The following is a 9083-nucleotide window of genomic DNA, read 5'->3' as shown; positions in this document are numbered from 1 at the left end:
GCACCTGAGGGTCCCCGCACCTGGGGACACTCGCACCTGGGGGCCCCCCGCACTTGAGGACACCCACACCTGAGCGCACCTGGAGACACCCGCACCTGGGCACACCCTCACCTGGGGGCCCCTGCACCTGAGGACACCCGCACCCGGAGGCCCCCGCACCTGAGGGCCCAGGCACCAGGGGACCCCGCACTAGGGGCGGGCGGGCGGCGCGTTCCGAAGCCGCCGCCGGCGGGGTCGAGCGCAGGGGGGCTCCGGGACCGCAGACGGCGGGTTCGGGTGTCTACCCTGGCCTCAGCTTCCCGGGTGCAGGCGGCGGAACGACCGTCGCCCGCCCCCGCCCGGCCCCCACGCTCCTCACGCGCTTTCCACCCGCAGCCGACGCGTCGGGATCGGGGCTCGGGCGACAGAGCGCGGACCTCCGCCTCTCTGGAGACCCACCAGGCCCGGCGGCCCGCCCTCCCCGCCCGGCCGCACTCACCGCGCACGAAGAGGACGCTCCCGCAGCCACACGCGCAGCCGCCCCGCGCCGCACTCCCCGCGCGCCCCACAACCGCCAGCGCCCACGTCGGCCGCGGCCGGCGCCAGGTCTGAGGGCCGCTCCCGGGCCGCGCCCGGCGCCCCGCCCCCGCCGCCCCCGGCGCCCCGCCCCCGCCGCCGCCCCGAGCCAGTCGCTGCCGCGCGCCGCCGCACGTGACGCTCACCAGCCAATGGCAGCCCGAGGCGGCTCGGGATGCGGCCGGCGGCTCTGCGCGCTTTCAAAGCGGGCGGCAACGGGGCGGCCGGGCCCGGCTCGGAGGTCGGCGGCGGAAGGAAGGGAGGACAGGGCCCGGAGTTCGGGCCTGGGCCCCGGCCTCGGGCCATCCCGCCCGGACGGCCGCGCTCCCCCTGGCGAGCGGTGTGCCCGAGGACCCCGGCGCAGGTGGCAGTCCTGGGACCCGGCGGGGCCCGGCCGTCGGCCCCGCACCTGCTGCCCCAGCACGCGGGAGCATGTCACAGAACCCCCGGATCCACCGTCCCGGGCGTGATCGCAGGGCTGCCTCTCTCCGTGCTGCAGGAAGGGTCAGCCAGGGACCCCAGGGACCCAGGCTCTCCCCGCTCGGTCCTCCCGGCTGGGCGTCCCAGCGCGAATCTGGGGCAAGACGTTCGGCGCTCCGGCCTTCCAGAAGCCGCACCCGGCAGCCGCCCCCACATTTTACAGACTTAGCAACTTGCCGAGCTGGGCAGTGTGGTCTGAGCACGTTTCTGCGCTCAGGGAGCTCTCCTGCCCAAAAAGAAGGGAAGGATGCGCGTAGGTAGACAAGAAGCGGCCCGCTGCTTCCAGTGCTGTTGTTGGCTTGTTGGCTGTTTGTTTTAAACCTTTGCAAGTGGTCCTGTATCACACAGCGCAGTACAAACAAGCCCTTCTCCCGGGTGTGCTGACCACGTACTGGGCGAGTACACGCCCTGTGGCTGATCCTGCGCTAGATGCTTTCCGTGTCTTTTCCTATTGAACTCTCAACGACCCGGCGACGTAGGCATTCCGGGCCCCGCGGTGCAGATACGTGGTGGCAAACCAGAACGCAGAGGGCTCTGAGGTCTACCAGGTGACCTGGTGTGAGCTGCTGTGCAGCGTCCCGAGCACATGGGTTAAGGACTATAATTTTGTGTGCTAATCAACGAGGGCCACCCTGCTCTAGAGTTGACAAGAATACCAAGATGAGGACAAGGCCACTTGTAGCTCAGGAAGCAGGCCTCACATACCAATGTAAAGATATCGTTATGTCAAAACAATATAGTGACATTGTAAAGGGAACTGTCTTTGACAAACAGAGTCTGAGAGTTGAGAAGGTTGGACTTGCTTTTTCTCAGCACTGTCCAAGGGAGAGTACCCATACTAGGGTTTATTAATAAGCAACAGGACTGGTTTAAATGGCTCTCGAATACTTGTTGCTGCATTAAGCATTGGAAATTAGTGGGGTAAATTAGACATTGCCCAGCCTGTAGGGAGCCCACAGTCTATGGGGAGAAAGACAGGAGCACAGAGAGCCTGAACTCATCAGGATAACCCTGGGTGGTGTGGGAACGTATCCATCCTGGAGGGGATGACAGGAGGGGAGGGGAGGGGAGGGGGGACAAGGAAGGAGGGAGTTGTCAGAGAAGGTCTCAAGAGGTGATAACTGAATGGGGGTCTTGAAAACGAACAGGAGGGGACAAGCTAAGTGTAGGGAATGATAGTACAAAAGTATGTAGGCAAAAGGGTGTCACATATGTGACTGCTGGGTATGAAGAGAGGACTAGAAGAGCATCCTGAAGAGTCAGATTGTGGCCCTGTCGTGACGGGTCATGGATGCTAAGGGGTTTGCCTCCTATGGCCACCAGCATAATTCACTCCTTGCTGACTTTACCTTGTGTGCAGTCTTGGTGGCTTTCTTTTTTTTTTTTTTTAAAGATTTTATTTATTTATTTGACAGAGAGACACAGCGAGAGAAGGAATACAAGCAGGGGGAGTGGGAGAGGGAGAAGCAGGCTTCCCGCCGAGCAGGGAGCCCGATGCGGGGCTCGATCCCAGGACCTGGAATCATGACCTGAGCCGAAGGCAGACGCTTAATGACTGAGCCACCCAGGCGCCCCCTTGCTGGCTTTCTTAATTTAGATACCCTCTGCTCCCCCGGCCAATGGATGGGCACTTGACTCAAGCTAAGCCAGTTGGATCATCTACCAGGAGTGAGAGGGGAAGTATCGGGATGGGGAGTTGAGGGTTGAAGCATCCCCACTGGAGAGAAGGCGAGGGGGTTGCCTTATGGGTTCATGAAAAGTGTACAAAATGGGGTGGAAAGCACCACAGAGGATAGAGGTACAGTGTGGGATGTTTCCTCAGCCCACTCAGTAACCTGCAGTCTCATTACTTCATTTCACACCTCACAACTGGATATGAAAACTGTATTTTAGTCCTTAGAAAGATGTACTCTGTACTTACTTTGATCTTATTTTCTAACCCAAAATTAAATACTTAGTATTTTAAATCAGCACTGTTAAGGAAAGTCTGGACTACATAGACGTCATTTCTCTATGACAATTTGGATGGGGCGTTACACCAAAAAAAAATTTTGAGCAATATGTGCAAACACCCCATCCAATTTCACCCTCATTCTATGTTCAAGGGACAAACTTCCCCTGGGTTTCAACAGAAAAACAAGTTTCTGCAGTGGAAACATGGTTACTGTGTTATTTATATTACACAGGAATTCTTTAGGTTTGTACATTTCTAAGGGCTTAAAACCCTTGCAGCCTCCCACCCAGAAGGAAACATAACTAACTGCCCAGGAGAACTTCTACCTTGAGAGACCTGCACTGGGTTGTGAGTCTAAGACGGCCAGTAGCTGTGCCCCAGGCTCACTTCTCCTCTAAATCCCATAATCCTAATTTACACCGAGAACATAGCTTCGAGAGGATGTGGGAAGCGTAGTTTCCACAGCTGCAGCCAGGAGAATGGAATGGAAACCGTGCGGGCCAGTTCACTTTGGCCACCACACCGAGACACCGCTCAACGGCCTGGAGGAGGAGGGATGACGGGATCTCACTCTGTCCTTCGTCCTCCCCAGGGAGACACCGGTGCCTGCGCAGAAACGAGCCTGGAGTCCGTGCACTTCGGTTTTGATGCCTTGAAATCAAAGGCACATACTTTTTAAAAAGTGAGAGAATAGGTTACTGCATATGAACCCTGATTTTAAGCATTTTTACATTTCTCATAAAAAATACTAGCTTTCTAGTCAAAATACTGATAAAGGAAGAAAAAACTATCAATCAGTTATCAACTAAATGTATTCCCATGAGTCTGAGTCATTCTTTGACCCAGTGACTAAAGTTGTGGATATTCGCGTAGATGCATTTTCTGAGCTGAAAGTCGGTTAGAACTGACACGCGAACATGTACTCTCTCTCTCCTTTCGCTGCTACTCTAGAGTAAAAGTATTGTGAGAAGCCAGAGCACACAGAATCCTTTTCAAACTAATGCAGATGACAATGTCATTTCTCATCTCTCTAGCAACTTCTTGGTTTGACTGAAAATGACTTATTTGATCCATCAGTGAAGCTTCTTAATTATTCCGTTGTAGGAAACCCTGCCTAGATGAATTGGTATTAACTTTGAAACAAGGGAGTCCTATCGGGTGCTCAGGATAAAGAGCAGTAAAGTTGAGATAAGACGACATTGTGGGTGGTATGGAATGAAAACACATCTCTGTTCTTAAGTTCCAGGAGGGCCACTAATTAGAGCCACTTGCAAGGAAACTCTTTAATTTAGTTTTGATATGTGATACTGGGTTTCTGGTGGCACCTTCAAAATAATGTTTTTTCTTAGGGCATAAAAAAGTTGCAAATTAGATTACATTAAAATGATCATTTTTTTAGCATTTCCATTTATTTTAATCCCCACTTTTGTTTTGTTTTGTTGTTTTGCTTTCCAGACTTGGAAAATTAATGATTGACTGGACTAATTCAGTAGCCTGGTTGATGAATTAGAGCATTAACAAGAAAATTTTGATGTAAGTATGAATCTTTAAGCCATATTTCCAAACTTCCACCATATGCATTCTTTGGTTAATATTAAAAGTTTATTCCATGGCATCATTTCCAGTTATGTTCTTCTCAAATATATACTTTACTCACTGTTTCTCCGTCTCTCTGCATCCACCCAGTGCAATGGAGATGAATGGACAATCACTCTTGAACACACAGCGGGCTTCTATTGAAGCACTTGGCCTGTTAGCCCAGCTCCAATGTCCTTTTTTTGGTAGAATGAATGTTCTGGCATAGCAGTTACCCAAGTTGTGATTTTGTTTCCTTATAATCATTGCAATTGTGTTTGAAATAGCCATAATGCAATTTTCTCAATATGAGCTATTTTTAGCAGTGCAAAACTCTGACTGCAATTTTTTTCATATATTTCTTAATATAAGGTGGGCATTCTTGTTTAACCATATCCACAGACTACCTTAATGAACACAGATATGTCACATAATCTTTAAATAAGTGAATGTCACTATGTTCCAAGGCAAAAAAAAAAAAAAAGTTACATCATCATGACACAAAAATGACACCGTAACAGGTAAACTCTGCTCCAAGATTTTGAATAATTTTTTTTTCTTTAAAAACAGGAATCCATCTATCTTCAGTTATAAAATACATGTTCATTGAAAAAATAAATTTCGGGGCCCCTGAGTGGCTCAGTCGGTTAAGCGTCTGACTCTTGGTTTAGGTGGGTCGTGATTTTGGGGTCCTGGGATGGAGCGCCATGTTGGGCTCTGTGCTCAGCAGGGCGTCTGCTTCTCCCTTTGCCCCTCCCCCTCTGCTCCTTCCCCCCCACCTGCTTGCACTGTGCATGATCAAGAGTGTTTTATTCTCTCTCATAAATAAAATCTTTGTTAAGTAAATAAATAAATTTCAAGAAAGGCAGAAGAGCATGGGGAATATACATAGTGGTTTATATTGTCTGAGACATTTTTTTCTATGAATTTATTCAAACTCAAGTGCAATTTTACATAAGATCATACCACAGGATGGTTCACAACTGAGTTGGTACTTAACATAGACAGCTTTGCATAACAAATCACCACAAACTGCAGCTGAAGACAACATGTATTTATGATCTCACAGTTTTTGTGGCCAGGTTATAACTTAGGAATTGGACAGGGTCAAAGTCTCATCAAGGACTTGATGGGGAGAGACATGCCTCCCAGCTCCGTCAGGTTTCTGGCAGGACTCACCTCCTCGCAGGTATAGACCGGGGTCCCTATTTTCTCATGGATGGTCAGCGGTGGGCTGTTCACAGCTCCGAGGTCACCCGCAGTCCTTAGCCACGTGGTCCTCTCCATAGACTGTGTCACAACACGGCAGCTTCTTCAAAGCCAGCAAAGGACAGAGAAGCACCATCATTATTTTTTAATCGTTTTACTACCCAAGGCCTACATTTTTTTTTTTTTTTGGCTTTTTTTTTTAATTGAAGTATAGTTGGCTCACAATGTTGCATCAGTTTCAGGAGTACAACACAGTGATTCGACAACCCTGTACGTTATGCCATGTTTACCACAAGCGTAACTAAAAAACGTGGCACGTTTCACAAATCTGCAAGTCACCTTTGTGCAAGAGCTATGCCAATCTTCTCTGTTTCTTTCCAACTTGGGTGTGTGTGCTGCTGAATCGAGCACAGAATCATTACCCTTTCAATGGTAGCATAATATTCCGCTGTATGAATGTAACATAGTTTATCCTTATAGATATCAGGTTGTTTCAATTTTTTTTTTAATTTTTTTTTTTAGATTTTATTTATTTATTTGACAGAGAGAGACACAGCAAGAGAGGGAACATAAGCAAGGGGAGTGGGAGAGGGAGAAGCAGGCTTCCCGCGGAGCAGGGAGCCTGATGCGGGGCTCGATCCCAGGACCCCGGGATCATGACCTGAGCGGAAGGCAGACTCTTAACGACTGAGCCACCCAGGCGCCCCTCAAATTTTTCTTAATTATAAACGAAGCTACAATGCAGCCTTGTGACTTCTGTTCTTTCCTTCCTGTAACCCCTAGAAGTGGAATTGCGGAGTCAAATAGTATGTACTTTAAAAATGTTTTTACACTTGGGGCACCTGGCTGGCTCAGTCAGGGCAGCACTCGACTCTTGATCTCAATGTTGTGAATTCGAGCCCCATATTGGGTGTAGAGATTACTTAAAAATAAAATCTTAAGGGGCTCCTGGGTGGCTCAGTCGTTAAGCATCTGCCTTCGGCTCAGGTTATGATCTCAGGGTGTTGGGATCGAGCCCCGCATCGGGCTCCCTGCTCAGCGGGAAGCCTGCTTCTCCCTCTCCCACTCTCCCCGCTTGTGTTCCCTCTCTCGCTGTGTCTCTCTCTCTCAAATAAATAAATAAAATCTTTAAAGAAATAAAATCTTAAAAAATAATAAAAAATAAATAAAATTTCTTTATATTTAGAAAATAACCATCCGGAAAGTTAATCCCATTATACTTCTACTGAGAATGGGTGAGAGTGCTGGTCTCTGCACATACTTGCCAACACTGGCCTTATCCATAAATTTAAGCTTTGCCGATTTAATGGTAAAAAATTATACTTCATCGTTTTCATTTGTATTTCTTTGATTGGTGAGGTCAAACATGTTTATGCTTATTGGACGCTGTTTTGCAAACTGTCCTTAAATGACTTGTTCGCTTTGCGATTGTGAAAGCACTTTGTTTATTAAGTGCCCTTAGTGGGTTTTTCCTAATTTATGTCACTATTTTGGGGAATCGTTGGTCATATAAAAGTTTTAAGCTTGGGACGCCTGGGTGGCTCAGTCGGTGGAGCGTCTGCCTTCAGCTCGGGTCACGATCCCAGGGTCCTGGGGTCGAGCCCCGCGTCGGGCTCCCGGCTCACTGGGGAGCCTGCTTCTCCCTCTGCCTGCTGCTCTCCCTGCTCGTGTTCTCTCTCTCTCTCTCTTCACCCTCTCTCTATCCCAAATAAATAAAATCTTAAAAAGAAGTTTTAAGTCTTTTTCGGAAGTCAGTTCTATTAGTCATTTTCTTAATGCTTTTTGCCATCGACGTCATGCTTAGAAATACGTTTTCCTCCTCAGAAGTGTAAAAATCCTCACACCTGGTGGTTCTAAAATTCTTATAGTTTCGTCTCACGTTTTAAGTTTTAATTGCTCTGGGATTATTGTGCTGCAAGATCAGTTGCTTCAGTGATGACCATGACAAGGGTTTGTATTTCTTTTCTCTTGAGTTATTCTAGATGAGCAACTCCAGAGCTATTTTAGAGATGAGTCACTTGTGGCTGCAGATTTGTGGGAAACAGAGAACAAATTAGTGCTGTGGAGTGTCTTCAACATGTGGTCTCTGAGTAATTTAATTTCCAGCAATATGCACTTTTCCCTGAAATTTTATGTGTGTCACTTCTGCTGTAATAACATGATGCAAGAGGACAAGCTTAGTGACAGGACAGACAACATGAATAAATCAACATGACAGATCAGGAGGACCGGGGACAAGGACCAAACTACAACAAGCCCTTAAGTAAGAGGCCAGGGTGATTCTGCCACAACACCACGGCTTTCTGAACTACCGAGGCTCTTCTGAGAATGTGGTTATTTCTCCTGCAGGGGGGAGGCTGGAGAGTAAAGCGGGTCTCCCGGGTGCACTCTCCTGAGAACCCTGATTCCAAAAGAAATTCTGCAGACCAGAAAGCGACAAGAGCTCTTGTGAGCCTTGCTGTCTCTTAGATGCATATGAATGTGTAAAACGAAGGAGCAAAAGCGAACACGAAAGTCAGATGATGGGGCTTATCTGGCAGCGACACTCGGCACTTAGCGCGCAGCCCCGCTCCGTGTGGGGTCTCCCCCCCAACCTCCTGCTTGCCTCAGCCCTGGCTCGCCGCTCCGCAACTGGTGTGTTCTTAGGCACTTAGTGAATGTTTATGGAATAAGTGATTGATGGGTTGAGGAAATAAATGTGTAGGTATTCAAGAGGGAGCTTAGTTGCATTCCAACAATCAAAGGAGCCCGTTTGTGGAGTGCCTGTTCCTATAGTTAAGTGCTCTGCACACTTAGTCCGTTCAGCCTCCACGATAGCCCCACAAGATAGGAATACTAGGATCGCTCCCTCTCACGTAGGCAGAAGAAGCTCCCAGAGGAACCAAAGTTATCCAATTAAGTGGAGGAATCAAGGTCTAAGACCCAGAACGGTCTGATTACAAAGCCCACAGGGTTTCCCGTGTTCCCTTATAGCCTCTGAAAAGTTCATAAATCACCATGGCAGGGAAACTCCGGTCATCATCTAGGCTTGTGCACACCTAGGCTTTTCACGTGGGTGTTCATCTTCCAGAATGGGCAAGGCTCCCACCCACAGATGGTGCAAGACCACATGAGCCAGTGAGAGCTCCTTACCCTCCCGCGTTCCTTCAGCTCGGCCCCTGGAGACGGAGGACAGCGGATGGTCCGTGTGCTGCTTCCTTCCTCAGCCGCGTGGCTGTTTCCAGAGATGGCTTGAACTCGGCAGGCTGGCTTGGAATTCCTAGTGGCTGTGGACGCTGGCACATTTAGCCAGAGCCTGATCCCTGCCTAT

The 9083-nt window shown here is 49.1% G+C and overlaps 1 non-coding gene across 1 annotated transcript; it reads right to left on the bottom strand.

Annotated features, from left to right (window-relative positions):
* Positions 1 to 6077: 6077 nt before the first annotated feature.
* Positions 6078 to 6184, bottom strand: LOC116627879. The gene has a single exon (XR_004298550.1). It is a non-coding gene; the product is annotated as a U6 spliceosomal RNA (small nuclear RNA).
* Positions 6185 to 9083: the final 2899 nt, after the last annotated feature.

Source organism: Phoca vitulina, unplaced genomic scaffold (assembly GCF_004348235.1).
Source record: "Phoca vitulina isolate PV1807 unplaced genomic scaffold, GSC_HSeal_1.0 scaffold104, whole genome shotgun sequence".
Classification (NCBI taxonomy): Eukaryota; Metazoa; Chordata; class Mammalia; order Carnivora; family Phocidae; genus Phoca; species Phoca vitulina.
The sequence above is the reverse complement of the archived record's forward strand: the minus strand, read 5'-3'. Positions and strand labels throughout refer to the sequence as shown.